The 16187-nt window shown below is 43.6% G+C and overlaps 1 long non-coding RNA gene and 1 pseudogene across 1 annotated transcript; one reads left to right on the forward strand and one right to left on the reverse strand.

The window, feature by feature from the left end:
- The window catches only part of LOC115395572 (protocadherin-1-like), a 162985-nt pseudogene that overhangs the window by 122444 nt on the left and 24354 nt on the right, over positions 1–16187 (reverse strand).
- LOC115395589 (uncharacterized) lies at positions 4700–11556 on the forward strand. Its single transcript, XR_003932296.1, has 2 exons — positions 4700–4735; positions 11406–11556. It is a non-coding gene; the product is annotated as an uncharacterized LOC115395589 (long non-coding RNA).

Consider the following 16187-nt stretch of genomic DNA (forward strand, 5'->3'; position numbering starts at 1 on the left):
GTGTGTGTGTGTGTGTGTCTGTGTGCGTGTGTGTGAATGGTCCAGCATGTGTTTGCTGTGTGCAGATCTTGATGTTGGACCTGCTGCAGCAGTCCTGACTGTTTCCCAGACATGAGACTTTCCTAAAAATCAACACTAACGGATTCAAATGGTCGTTTCTGCTCTCTACGCTTTAGATTCCCTGAGAGCGGTCCTCGGTGCTCTCATCATGTGTGCACTGGGAGGATATTTTGGGCTCGGATGGTCTTACTGGGAGCCGTAAAAATTTGTGTATCTTAAAATACTTATTGTATGACAGTATAAACTGACAAACTCCACTTTAAAGCTGCGCCGGGGGCCGAGGCAGCAGCTCGGGGGCCCGTTAGCGGCCGCTCGGCTGTCGTCCGACTGTCGTTAGCGCTGTGTGAGAGAGCGCGGCAGCTCATTTATTTGGGACAGCTCTGGGCCGGGTGCAGCGGGGGGGCTGCCGAGGCTGAAAACGCTGCAGAAACACCGGGCTGAGTGCACAGCGACAGCATTTTTTAACACAAACAGTGGTCATTCAAAGTTTCACCAAGTGTGCGGCTTTCATTTCCGCGCTTTTTGTGATGAGCCAGCTTCCAGCAGGTCTCAAAGTAAAGCATTTAAGCCAGGGAGAACCAAACTTAAAGATATGTCCAAACCTCTACGAAACTAACTTATAACGAGACCAAAATGTGAACAGAAATCTCTACAGCTGGTCTCTATATCCACAGGGACTTTACAATATGAACACATGGAAATACACTAGTCCACAATGAGTCAAACAAAAGTTTGAAAAATATACAATATGAGGAGGAGACATGAAGGAAATGAGGAGGGGACACTGGAGGGGCCACAGAGGGGACATATAGGAGACAAGAAGAGGAAAAGGGCTGGATGTGGACGGGATGAGTCGAGGACATAAGAGGGACATAGAGGGGTCGAGGGGGTCATGAGGAGGGTCGGCCATGTGATGCTGCGAGGCCACTTGAGTTCAGAGCGTAATTAAAGTCAAAGAAAAGGTGGAACCCTCACAGCAAACTCCTCAATATAACTCACTGTTAGTCTCCATTGTGTCTCCTGACGAAGAGGAGGAAGAGGAAGAGGCTGAGAGGCCACTCTCCTCTCTGAACCCTCCTCCTCCTCCTCCTGCTGCTGTTTTTATTCTCTTTACAATAGAATACGACGCACTGGAGCAGAAACACGTCCGGCTAATTAAGACATGTTCAAACTGTTCAGAGAATGTTTCACTTCATGTCTCTGACTCATAAAGAACATTATTACCGTTCACATCTCTTTTCTTAGTTTTGTTTGAAAGTATTATTTGCATGTATTTTCTCTTTTTGGCTTATTACAAACACACTTTTAATGGTTACAATTTGATTATTTTATATTTATTAAATCAATAGATGCTGCAAGGTTTAATCATTTTCCTTTTAAATATAAAGCAAATCCCAATATAGAAATTTTACCCTGCTCAAACCATTAAAATAAGTTTGTGTCAACATCCTGTATCGTACCAATTAAATTAAACATTATATAAGTCAAATTAAATTAATCGCATTGATCCAATTCAACATTTTACAAATTAGGGAGAAAATTAAAAATGTGTTTAAATCAATAAAGTAACATTCTTAATAATATCGCAACCTTCCACATTAGCATAACTCGTCGATTGTCTCACTCAAACCTTGAACTCATCACATCTTCACATTTTCTCTTCTTAGCTCATCGATTTAGACTGTTTCCAAGTTATTGGTTTATCTTTTTAGCTCAGTTATTTCACTTTATCCTCAGAATTAACCGATAAACCAAAGCTGTAGTTGAGCAGTGTGTTAAAAATTAAATATCTTTATTAAAAACTGAGGCCGTACGGAGATTTACAAGTAAAAAGACATGAGAAAAATCTGAATTTTATCAGTGAACAGAAGCAGACGACAGTGGAGGAGGAGGAGGAGGAGGAGGAGGAAGAGCTCTCCTCCTGAGCAGCAGCCTGTTGAGAAACAAATGGCTTCGACCACAAAAGGGAAACCATTTGGAAGGGTGAGAGGAGGAGGAGGAGGAGGAGGGGTGGGTGGACATGCAGGAGCTGATGGTGGGGTTCAGGTGGAGGAGAGGCTGTCAGACCGGAGGTCAGCTGGAAAAGCAGCATGAGGTCCAGACGGAGCTGGACGTGGTTTCAGGTTCATGTTGAGAAGTACAAACAGTGTTTTCACTGCTTTAGTACTGAGGTTAAACTTCAGGCTTATGTAGATCAATAAAATATATTGGCTCCATAGTCACAAGGCTTCTTTATGCCAATCAGCTGAAGGTAGAAACTGTGTCGTATATATTTACATATGGAATGTTCATCGGCCTAAAGCTTTGTAGCTTTTCTAACCGTCACTTAAAAGAGATGAAAATACTGTCTATTCAATCTCTTCTAAAGCCGAATATGCAACAAAAAACAATGTTGACTTGACTACACCATCACCATGGCAACCTATCAGACATGTATCTATTACAAGTCAAAATTCAATTATTTTCCCAAAACTAACCAAAAAACTTCCATTGTTACATTTTTTGCAGTGAGTTTTTAATGGGAAACCATCAGCGTGTTTCTTATATGAGCATTAGGGGAGCTTCCATACTAGGAGGTGGAGGTGGGTCATCAAAATCAAAATCTATGAGGGAAATGGTGGTAGTTTGGCTGAAATACTGAACGTGCGATCCTCACACCGACTTGCTGCTCAGATTGTGGCTTCCTCTCGCCGTCTGCTCAGCCGACATGTTCGCGTATCCGCAGGAACAGAGTCCCATCAGTCTGTGACTGAGGAGAAAAGTGTCACAATCGGCCTCCCGCTGCAGCGCTGCGGCTTGAGTCACGGCCGTGATTCACGGGCTCGTCCCTCTGGCGCTCGGGGTGCCGCGTGTTGGGCACCGCTTGGAGGGGACGAGCCCCGGTCGACTGAGAGGGGCTGAAGGGGGGGCGGCTGAGTCAGGAGGCTGCAGACAGGCACTGACTGACAGCTCAGATACACCTCAAAGTGTGTGTGTGTGTGTGTGTGTGTGTGTGTGTGTGTGTGTGTGTGTGTGTGTGTGTGTGTGTGTCAGAAACGATCCGAGCCTGCGGTTTTGACTCTGTGAAGGCCTGGAGAGGATTTGATGACCCAGAATTCCCCTGAAAACAAGAGCGACCCCGACACACATTTCAGAGATGAATTTGTTTTCTTTTGTTTTTTTTAATCGGAGCTGTGAGGGAAAGATGTGTGTTTACACTTCCATCCAAACAGCTCCGGAAAAATGTTCCACCATATCACCCCATTATATTGAATATTACATTAAATAGACTTATGTTGATGATGTTGTCGTCTTTGTGCTTTAAGACGAATTCTTTAGAATAACAGTGCTCTTTCTCTTGTCACACAAGTCTGAATTTCTCGCTCAGAAGAGTTTCTCGACCTTTGTTTGGTCGCTTTTCTTTTATTTTGGTATATCGGACATCTGCTCTGTGATCAGCAGGTATGAAATAATTCGGGTTGCTCCTTAAAAACAGTCTGAGTTTTCCAAAAGACATAGTATTTGTATTTTCATTACATTACACTGATTTGTTATGCAATCCTCTTTATGCATTTGAAGTTTTCTATGCAGTATCAATTTATGTTTTCTAGAAGGTTTTTCTCGTATTGTCACAGTTTCAGCTCCTTTTAATATTTTCTATTTGTTACTTTGTATTTTTTCAATTTCAGTTTTGACCTCTAATACCTGTTCTCAGACATTTTATCGACTATTTTACTGCATTAAAAACAAAAACATCAGGTTAAACGAGTGTTTTCCGTCTTTCCGTCTGCCTTTGTGTGGTTTTAACGGCTTGTTTTATTTTTAATCCAAGTCGAGATTTCAGACTTCAGTAAACTCCCTTTCTAAGCTGACTGTGGTGTCAGCTTGGTGTAAGACCAGCAGCGTCTCACCCCCTCCACCCCGTCTGTCTGCCGCCTGCTGACCTTTGACCCCCGGCGCAGACAGGAATCCGTCACCGCCCGCCGACCTCCGACCCCATCACCTCCCCCCTCCCGCCTCATTAGGGCGCGTGTCAGGGGCATGCGGGCGCCTCGCCTCTCGGATCACGCAACGTCACACAACATAAAGCTGAACTCGGGGCACGTCGGCGGGTCGGAGGTCAGGAGTCAGACGGGTGTGCCGACGTCCGAACGCCTCCCGAACCCTTCAGCGCGCCGCTAACGAGCCCCCGTGGTCCCGCTGGCTTGGAAATGAGAGCGTTTAAAGACGCGTTTTGCTGTTTTCCGTCACGTTTCACCTCATTAAAAACAGAAACCTCGCTGGCTTTCCATCCTCTCGGACCTGCTTCCCATCACGTCGTCCCGCTTTTACCACCTCCGCCCAGTGGAAACCGGCGGGCGGAGTCGCAGGAAGTCCCCGTTTGTCCCCAAAGTGCCTTTTAATTAAAGCTCATGCGCGTAAAGAGTGTTTTCTCTGCCCAAATATCTGAGCGATGTGTGCGTTTAGCTCGGCTGATTAACACCAAATTAGACGGGAGACACACAGACACCAACAATTAGCCTAATGAAATCATTTGTGGGGGTTCAAGTTTCAATTTCATTATTTTAAATTGGATAATTAACAAGCTGCTTTCAGGGGGGACCTCGTAGTGTACTCTCTCTCTCTCTCTCACACACACACACACACACACACACACACACACACACACACACACACACACACACACACACACACAGTGTCTTCTTGTTTACCTGTCCGGGTTAATTAATGCTGCTTGTTAGGGAAACCAGCTAATCACCAAGTCCCGCCCACTTCCTCTTCAGCTATTGGATGACCACAAATTGAACCGGCCAATAGGAACAATTTACACATCATAGGAAATTCCAATGCGAAAAAAAAATGTTACGGCAGCTACATATCAACATACGTAGCTATTCATTGTGTGTTTGAAGCAGAGTCTTGCGCCTGTGTGTGTATGAGATTGTGTGTGTGTGTGTGTGTCGCTCAGCATGTGGTCAGTGAGGCCAGAGGTCAGAGGCGGTAACTTCCTGTCCATTAGCAGGAGAATGGTTTCAAAAAAAGTCCTCTCATCAATCACTACAAACCTGGTCGCCATGGTAACGCAGAGATAACCAGTACCACATGCAGGTGTCCTGCTGGATCTGACCTTTGACCCCCACCCCCCTTCAAAGAGGAACGGTTCAGTTTTACTCACAGAGGGCAGCGAAAGAAGAAAAAATTATTTAACTCGAGCAAAAAAGTACAAATACTTTGTGACCTGAAGACTGAATCCAGCCTGGAGAGTCTCCGAGTTACACCAGTGACTGGGAAATAAAGATTTATCCACACACACACACACACACACACACACACACACGATTGACAACCTCAAAGGTTCAATCCGATCTGAGCCTTAACACTCACACACACACCAGCTCTGACCTGTGTGTGTGTGTGTGTGTGTGTGTGAAACAAGATAATCGACCAACAGCGGCAGCAACAACACACACCGTGCCTGTTGAACACACACACTTACTCACATGCGCACACACGCCCGTCCATTAGCCTGTCGATGTTGTGTTATCTGCTCCCTCCGTCTCTCATCACGGATGGATAACTGTTCCAGGCCAATCGATATTCAGATTCCCCCCGAGGCTGCCCAACGCGTGTCACTCATCCAGTATGTGTGTGTGTGTGTGTGTGTGTGTGTGTGTGTGTGTGTGTGTGTGTGGATGTGTGTGGCCCGATGTGTGCCCAGTAACCCAGAAACTGGGGTCCAGAGTGTGTGTCCTGGTTTCCATGTTAACCCACTTGTTCCTCGCTGATTGCAGATCAATAGCAGCAGCAGCAGCAGCAGGTCGCGGGTTCAATTCCTTCAGTTTCACAGCTTCACTCCTGATGTTTGGTGAAACATGAAGATAAGAGCCTGGCTTTTACAGCTGCTGCTCTGATTCGGCCCGTCTGGGTCACTTTTTAAACGGCGTAAAAGAGAATCAAAGCCGCCAGTGAGCACTGAGCATTTTCCAAATCATCGGAAAATTCTCACGGTTTGAATTCTGCATTGGTCAAAGACTTTAAATACCGTCTGGAGGAGGAGAAAGAGACGAGGCGCCAACAGTTAAATTACACAACACATGTCACACACCTACACACACATACACAGGTATGAATGAGTCATGTCAGCGTTGTCCTGATGGATGCTGTCCTGAAGGATGACAGCAAGTAGGCCGTGTGTGTGTGTGTGTGTGTGTGTGTGTGTGTGTGTGTGTGTGTGTGTGTGTGTGTGTGTGTGTCTGTGTGTGTGTGTGTGTGTGTGTGTGTGTGTGTGTGTGCGTGCGTGCGTGCGTGTGTGCGTGCGTGTCTGATCAGGGAGAGCCTGCGGGGACTAACACATTGTAACTGTAACTCCACTCGTTTAAGCAGCGACAGAAATGAGTTACTCAACTACAGTTCCACAGGTTTATGTGAGTTTCATGTCAACAGCTTTAGAGCCGCTGTCTCTCTTCTGTGCCATCTCAGGATGGGAACCGAATTCGCTTGGGGTTAATGGTAACTGTTAGTATTTCACTAAACCCTTCTTTACAGGCAGAGGAGCTCAAAATTATTCCTGACATCCCATTGTCGACAGCAGTAGCATTAGCTATAGTGTTAGCCAAATCTATTACTATGACCTGTTAGTATTTCAGAACTGCGTAGTGGATTATTACTAAATAATTGACTGACTAACTAGTTTACTATTTATCATGACAGAACACACTAAAAGGAACAAATTCCTTTTTATCTGCAGCAACAAGTAACTTAAAAAAAAAGAAATAAGTAACTGTAATCTATTATTAACTTCAGTAACTTGTTCATCAGTGGTTCACAGAGCGGAATTCACTGCCTCAGTCGGCCACTCACATTTACAATGCTAATAGAGGCCTGCAGGGAGACGAGTGTGTGTGTGTGTGTGTGTGTGTGTGTGTGTGTGTGTGTGTGTGTGTGTGTGTGTGTGTGTGTGTGTGTGGGGTTGTAATTCAGCTGAACAGTTCAGCACTTTTCTCTTTGTAGGCTATGATATGAAAATATGCCCTTTTTAAAATACTTTTCATGTTCTGCTTCGAGGACGACGGGGTCGCGTCCTCAGAGTGGGAAGTCTGGAGTCCACAAAAAAAAAGAAAAAAAAGGGAGGAAAAATAAACAAAAAACACACAGTAAATATTTTATAGGCTCATTGCAGTGTTTTTAGACTTAATATATTTAAATGTGACTACTTTTAGGCCAACAAAAATAATAAATATTCAGCATTTAACTCCCACCAGACATGCGAGGAGAGTTCTGAAAGCGTCTTTAGACGGACGTCTATATGCACAATAAAAAAAAGAAGAAAAAAATGAAATTCACAGAAAATAATATCATTTGGACATTTAACAAGGGGAATCTTGGTAACGCCTCAATTGGGTCAGGACAGATTTGGGTTACCACAAATTAGCTGGCTGTTGTGATGTTTTCTTCTGATTTTATTTGGCTCAAATGACAATGTGGCTGTTTGAACTGTTTGCATTCCTGTAATCCTGATTCCAGGCTGTAGTCAAATGATTCTCTCACACTGTCTGGGGTTTTTGTTTGCCTGGGTAGGAATATTTACGGGATTTTATGTGCGTCTGTTGGGATCCAGATGGGATCCAGAACCACAAGTTGAGGAACAATCATGTAAAATAATCACACAGATATATAATTAGCAATCAAGCTAAAAAGTATGCGTAGAACATGCAAACCCAACACAGAAAGCATGAAACCAAGGGCTTGGTAACTGTGACGGTGTTTTAGAATAAGTCTTGAACTAACTGTGAAATGTGTTTTGAAAATCTGATAAATGTTGTGTCGTCTGCGTATAGATGAACGATAGTGGAAAGCGGAGGCGTCTGCACTTGATCTGTATCTACGGCAAAATGAGCAACTCGGTAAAAAATAGATTGGATATGAATTGATCAGCACCCAACGCCCCCCACTGCTAGTGCACTCCCACAGATTTCAGCCACTCGTACGGCTGTTGTCGAGGTGTTGGGTCGATTTGACTGAACTCGGATGTCGATGAGATGTTAAAATCGGTTCATTTACTGCATGAACTTCGCGTACAGTATGAAGCGTTTCTTCTGTGCATTGACTCATTGACTGTATTGATGACCTCCAGTCGCCTGCAGGGAGGAAGAGGACTGGGAGGCGGGAACCAGGAAGCTCTGGGGTTGTGCGGGTCGATCGTCGCGGGCCTGTGATTCCCGCCTCGCCGGGCACGCTCACGGTCGGATCGGCCTTTTGATTCACTGCAGCCTTTGTTGTGGTTTCAGATCAGCTGTTAGCACAGTGTTTACCCTTGAATCGGAGCGCTGCTGTTGCTCCTTGCTTCTCTTCCAGCAGCCACAGGAGACACTTGGCTCTGTTTGAACCTCTGAGACTGAGTTCCTGCAGAGTTTTTCAAGAGGAGGTGAATCATCTGCTTCCAAATCTCTAAAACACTTTTCATGTTTCTGTGAGCAGCAGGTTTCTACAGAACTATACCAATATTAGTAGATTAGATTAATTGCTTGGTGAATTTTTCTTGAAGTGCGTATTGCAACACCATAACTGGAGTTTAGTGATATTGTCACCATGGAGAAAATCGATTAGGATAATGCTAAAGCTAACAGGCTATTTTCAACAACGACAAAAATAACGAGCAACAAACTAGAGGAAATGTTGCTGACTGCAACAGAGTTAATGATTTCATCCACTTCGTAACTCACTAAAGTCAGTAATGTATCACCAGCCAGAGTGTAGCTCCAGAAATTACGTCCATCCTTCTGTGACAAATACTGAGTTAGCTCAGGATCCATGAGGTTGTTCCTCTTCCTGCAGTAAACAGGAGTTTGATGACATAGTAACTATTTAAGCACCAGACAGGGAACAGCAACACGGTAAAGGTTTTCACGCACAACAAACAGCACGAGTTCAAGTGAATAAATCCAAAAATTAAGGAGAAAACACGCAACTTTGATGAATATTCTCTCACGTGTTACTGTACATGAAACACAGGAAAAAGACAACCGCAGCAGAAAGGTGACACGGTTGCCATCCCCCATCGGGCCTGCTTTGTGGACAAATCAATGGCGGCGTTAGCTCAGAGCAGTAGCGGCGTTTACTCAGTCCCTCTCTGATCAATGCTGCAGTTTACCGAACAGATTCGATATTCATACACGGCGGCAGGCCGCCGGCTAATTATTACACAGGACGGAAAACGAGGGAGGACAGCAGACGCAGAATTAATGAGAGCAGACGAAGCGCAAAAAAGAAAATTAAAAGCGTCTTTTCACGGCTTGGGACACTAGCCAGCAGGTAAACAACGTCCACGGATCCCGCAGCCAGCATGACGAAGAAACTGCACGTGTAACAGAACCAGATGCTTTCCACTTCTACAGAAAAACAAGCCTTCGTCCACTTTGCCTAAAAAATGCAGAAATCAGCAACCATCTTTCTTTTTCCCACAGTGGCTGATCTACAGCTGCCACCTGGTCAGACCTCGTATGCTGCATTCACTGACCACCAGTCTGGCTCGGATATTTCACTTATTTGACTTTAATAACAGAAATGAGATCTTTTTTAATCCATTTTTTCTCCATCACAAACTACTTCCAACAATTATCACTTACATAATAAATAGGCATTATTTTGTGTTTCAGTTCCCCTTTAATATCTCACTGTCTGTTGATTTAGTTCACACTGATGTGACTCGCGATACCATCTTGTGGACAAATGTGGTATTACAAGATAATCATCAGGAGATTTCCTGACATTACTTTTTCAAAAACTATTTTTTATTCAATATTCTACAGAAATAAGGCACCTTAGAGGAAAAGCTGAGTGCTTTGCATCCTCTCCTGCTCATGTTTATGGGTATAATTGGTGAAGTTTGCCTTTAATCTCACCTGCAAGGCTGTGATTGGCTTTGATGGGTATTTTTCGCTCCACCTGTGCAGCATGTGTCAATTTTTCATCAGGTACAAACGCCGGAGGAGTCCAGCGGCGTGTTGTTACAACACTTTGAAAACATTTTTATGCATTTTTAAAAGCATGTTTTGATAAAGCTCCAATGCCCGCCAGGGAGAGATCAAACAAGGAAACGCAGCTGCAGAGATTTCTGACATTCCTGGCTACACCAACAGCCCGGAGGTCAGAGGTCACAGGTCACCGCACCCCGACAAAAGGCGAGCAAACATTTCAGCACCCCCCGAGAGTGGTGAGGGAGGGGAGGAGAGGAGCGGTGTGTGCCTCCCTGAAACCAGAGCTCATTCAAAGTTAATCAGGCGAGCTGCAAACTTGTAACTTATTTAAATCTGCTGTTCTTCTCTCCCGTTCTGCTGCCCGAGAGCAGCAGGCAGGCTGATGGATGCTTCACAGCCGGCTTCTAATGGCCAAACACCGCACACACGTCAGCACGCATCAGCTCCACGCCAACGGGTGTGATGGTCTCCTCCATAAAGCAACTGCGGCACGCACATCTAACGTTGCACCGATACCGAGATACAACATATTCCACTTGATTATACACTCTGTTTGTGCCTGATTGAATAATAGTTGTTTTTTTTTCTTCCAATAATGATGCTACAACAGGTTCTAGGTCTAGCTTCACACCACATATGTACAGCTTGACATCAGCAGACATGAGGTTTTGGCAGAAATACCGATAATTAGCGACGCACCAATGCTAGCATCCGGGTTCAGGTTAAACACTGTGGTTCAAAGCATTGTCAGGCACAACAGTCAAGCTGAACACAAATCATACACCCAGCTGGTGCTTAATGATGATCAGATTATATATTACAGTGTGACGGGATGAAGAGTGATTTCCTGAACAACGCTAAAGCTAAAGGATGCTAAAGGCTAATATAGATTGAACCATCACGCGCTAGCAGGTGTTTATTTAGTTGATGATCTGCTGATGTTTTTTTGTAATTAATGTATAAACAAGCAGAGGTCAAAGGTCACAATAGACGTGCATTTTTCAACTCCCGATCTCTGTGGTTGAGGTCAAAGGTCAAACTGCCACTCAGGCATTCAAGGCAGTCAGCAGATAAAGCGGTGTGTCAGCCTGCAGACGATTACTGGATATAATGAGACGATTACACTCTGTACAACTTCACCTCTAATGCAAACACACACATGCACACACACACACGCGCGCGCGCACACACACACATACACACGCGCGACTGAGCAGCAGTGGAGGCAGTTAAGTGTTTCTCTGAGGCGTTTAGGGACTTTCTGCCTCTTCCAGCTGTCAGAACCCAAACTGAATGATAGACGGTGATTGGCTATGGCTGTGGAGCGTGCATGCAGACTCGCACACACACATACACACGCACGCACACACAGAGTAGGACACACACGAGCTTTCTTGAAGCTGCTGGTGAAATATTCACTGCTGCGCTCACTAAAGGCTCATCTGCCTCAAGACATTTACACCTCGTTTTGCCAATTTAGTGTGGCATCCCTCCTCCAGCCACACACACACACACACACACACACACACACACACACACACACACACGCACGCACGCACACACACACACACACACACAGTAAAGCAAACCTAGTTAATTCCAGCCTGAGTGTACTTGCTAAACCCACTCATTGCTTCTCTAAGGCAGCACTCATTCCAAAGCTAATCGCTTAGCTAAAATATACAGACACACACACACACACACACACACACACACACACACACACACACACACACACACACACACACACACACACACAGAAGGTTCCTTATGTGTAAATTTGTGAAGGATCTGGACAGTGTTATTCAAGTCGATCACACTGAGCAGTGAGCCAAGAAGTCATGTTTCCATCAGGCTCCACAAGCTCAACTTAACCTAAATCTTGATAAAACAGCTCAAAAATAACCATTTTCAAACAACTGATCATATAACATACAATAATCGAGTCAATGTGGGTTCAAACATCTGATATATGCCTACAATCAGTTAAAAATACTGAGACTCTGAACTGTTATTGATAAGATTCATGTTTTTGAGTGATAAGGAGACATGTAAAACTCAAAACTGTTGAAAAATAACATCTTTTTTTAGGTTATCTCTTTAGTTTTCAGCTTTAAATTGTGTAAAACAACAAAAATCAAGGCATAGTTCATTGTATAAAGGCAGCTTCTTTGGGGATCACACAGCAGAATACAGTAAGCCAATATTTTAGAGAACAGATCAATTTTGAAAACTGGAAAAATGTAGATTTTCATGGCTATATAAACCCTATTGAAGTAAATATAAGTGAGAATGTCCAGTTAAAACAGTCGGCCTTCCTTTTCTACCTGCTGACTTCTCTGGGGGAAACAAACAGGTGAAGCATCATTCTGGCTTACAAACAGTCAACTTATATTTTCCCTTGTTTTACATTTATAGACAACAATTACTGCTAAATAATCATCTCATTCATCACACCAGTCTTTCCTGGTATCATCTGTGCTTCGACCAATCAGATGAGCCGAATTCTGTGTCGTCACAGTGACGTAGGTATGACCTGGCGGGTCATCGGTCATCGGTGAATTAGCTGAAAAGACATAAACTGAAATGAGGATCTTTAAAATGCATCATTTATTGTCGGGCTGCCTCTAAAACACTCAGAAATCTCAAAAACTGAAGGGAATAAAATTCTCTAAATCCCAAAGAGTTAGAAGGTCGACTTTTATCTCCATAAATGACTTTAAATCTGATTCATATGCAGATAGTAGTGAACAGCTGACGACAAACAGGATTTTGTGATTTGATGCAGACAAACTGTGTGGCTGCGATAGGGATCAGCCGGACCAGGCCACCCAGCAGATGGCCTTTTTTTTTTTTTTCTAATGCAATAATTCTTTTGGTGAATTTATTTCATTGAAGTTTTCATGTTTTTCTTTTTTCATTTTATTTATTTTTTATTTTGATTTTATTTTTCCTTTTTTTTTTTTTTTTTTTTACAAGCTTCATTGGTTTTTTCATGGAAATGTTAGTTTGTTCTTATTTTTTAACTTTTTTTTTGTGGAACAATGAAGTCAGCAAAAAGCCAAAACACTTAATTGAATTCTACTTATTTTAATAGATTTTTTTGTGCACTCAATTTGTTTTTAATCCAACAGGTAGATAGAAAGATTCAAGGACTTTTAGTGTGTGTGTGTGTGTTTTTTAGAGCAGTGTTTGTCAACTAGACTGACTTCGAGACCCACCATCACCCCTGAATGACCAGCCAAAATATTCTCTCTTTTATATACAATTAGCTGAACTTTAATAAACACCAAAGCTTTACTTTCATAACTCCTGCCTCCACTAAGAAGTCATTTCAAAAATGCTCAAAATCTGAATATTCACTCAATAAACAAATAACAGAATCCTATTAAAACTATTCAGTCACTTATTCAAGCATTAATCATCAGGCTGAGACAACAACCACAACATTTTAATTCGTGCTTTCATGCAAAATCCATGAAATTAAACTGCTGAGCTACTGAGAGGCAGTTTCAATTTAAAAACAAAAGCTGAATTGATGTAGATAAAGCTGATAATCCTCACTCAATGAATCTCTCTCAACCAATACCCGACTATGGAGGAAAACTGTTTTCATCTCAGAGCTGCGCCACGAGAGAGAGTTTTCCAGCCTGAACGCAGAAACAGGTCGGAGTCTTACCTGAGCGTCTCCCTGTCCAGCTAGCGCTGCGGTCTTCTTCTATGGTGTCTAATGGCGCGCGTCAACGTGCATCACGGGGAATCAGCGCCATCTATTGTTTAGGAGTATGAACACAACTTCACAATTTGTTTATCCTGAACTTTTTTTTTCTTTTTTTCTCTGGCAGAGACCCGCGACTCACCAGTTGAGAAACACTGGATTGTAGATTTTTTTTGTCCTCATACATTTCTTTATTTTTTTTATTTTATTTTCTTTTTTGATATTTCTTACAGCAAATGCAGTGATGAAAGGCGACATTTGCTGCATTTGCTTCCTTCTGTCAGCCTGTCTGTTTAGACACACACACACACACACACACACACACACACACACACACACACACACACACACACACACACAATTACTGCATTTTCTCAGCAGAAATGACCACCTTTAAAATCTTGTAAGTTAAGTCAGGTGTTTATTTGTACCATTTTAAAGGTTGCTGCAACTGCAGTGATGGTTGCACCTGTTGTATAGTCAACTGCAGCAATGGCGGGGCTGCGTTGCCATGGTAGTCTGACCTCAGACTGGTATGCAAAGCGTCATGCAAAAAACAGGTGAAAGGGGGGGTGTGTGTTGACGAGACGTGCCCGAACACGTCTCCGCCCTGGCTGTCACCGTTGCCATGGCGACGCCGACAGACCGTTTAAGTGGTGTTTGGGTTGCACGGCTTGGCTTCCAGGTGTGTTGCCGCTCCATTCATCTCCACACCGTCACCTGCTGCCTTGCAGCGCCAGATCTCTTTACGTGTTTGCAGTGAGTGACAGGAAGTCACAACACACACACACACACACACACACACACACACACACACTGGAGGAATCTTCTTGGTCAACACTGGCAGAGCAGAGGCCTCTCTCTGTACACCTCTGTAAACCTTGTGGCAGAAGAATAAGTGTCAAAGGTGTGACATTTTCATGGTGTGTAGGAAGACTGTCAACATATGGTGTCATATGGAAAGGGGGCGTGGCCTGAGGGATATAAACTGAGTGCACTGAAAAGATGATTGAAAGTTTGATTTTCTGACAAATTTTACTCTCATAACTTTAACTTTATAAAATGCACACACACACACACACACACACACACACACACACACACACGCACTGGACTATTGGAACTCCCAAATCTCATTAGCAAACTTTCAAATCTGCCGTTGTAGATTAAAAATGGATCAAGACTCAGCAGCTGCTCGGCCTCTTTCTCTCCTCTCTGATAATTTTGGATTTTTTTTTTTTTTTTTTTTTTTTTTTTTTTTGTGACTTTTTGCAACGAATTAGAGGCCTAATCCCACACGGGGCATTTAAAACAGAATTATTAAACCGCCAGGAGGAACTTTTATTATGTGCTTTCTCTTGGTTTTATTTGGATGACTTATGAAATGTAATCACTGTCAGATGCTGCTTATGCAACCCCATGATTTATTTAATACTTACAAGGAGTTTAAAAAAGAACTTTGACGTGTTTCTGACGTTAGAGCACAAACTATCGTCGGCTCTGGCTTCTGGCTGTTCACTTGATTATCACACCAACAAGTTTTCTGATAAAAAATATTTCCTCTCAGACAGTGAGGCTGTGCTTGATGTTCCCATACGTTTAGTGACAGGATGCTTTTTGCAATGTGACAATGTGGAAACAGAAAACTTTCAAAGTGTTTTAAGGATCTCTTTCCGTGACAAAAGTGGTCGGAATCACTGGAAATGCAACTTTTTGAAAATCGCCTCGGCTCCATCTTTGTGTTGACAAAGAAAAAAAATAACAACTATTCTGAAATGCCACTACTGCACATGTGCAGCTATAAATTCCCTGTGCACGTGTGAGTAGATGGAGAACAAACATGGCCGCCTTAAGGGTGTCATCACTCCTTGTCCACATTCTCCTGGGACTTCTGCAGTTGAGAGTAAAAGCAAAGCGACTTGGTCATCTGTCAATACCAATGCCTTTGTTGTCCGTGGGCATGTGTTTGCGATTTCATTCGAAAAACAGCCAACAGCTCCCACCGGTGGCCCAACATGGAAACTACATCCGCGTTTCTGACGTATCGAAAAGGATTTTTGTCTTTCTTCGCGTCCAATTACACTTTGATTGCGTTGTTACGGCTTCAAATCCGGCCTGACAACTTCACGCAGCACCTACGGTTTTGTATCCTGAGCGTCCGCCATCTGCTTCGGTAAGCCGGCGTCAGCGGGCGGCTCTGCCGGTCGGCAGCAGAGGGGAAGACGCGAGCGCCGCCGTCCAATGAAAGAAAAGAGCGGAAAAACGGAAAGAAAGCAAACACAACCACGCAGAAGACATTTGTTATTTTCTCTTCCTGAGCTTCTGCAGCAGCTTTAACAGGATTCACACAAACCTTCAGGGAAATTTTCTGCTCCCCGAAAAGAGAGAGAGGGAGAGAGAGAAGAAGGAGGAGGGGGGGAAAAAAAGAGGAAAAGACGCAGATGTGGAGCTGT

This window comes from Salarias fasciatus, chromosome 2, assembly GCF_902148845.1.
Source record: "Salarias fasciatus chromosome 2, fSalaFa1.1, whole genome shotgun sequence".
In the NCBI taxonomy this organism is placed as follows: Eukaryota; Metazoa; Chordata; class Actinopteri; order Blenniiformes; family Blenniidae; genus Salarias; species Salarias fasciatus.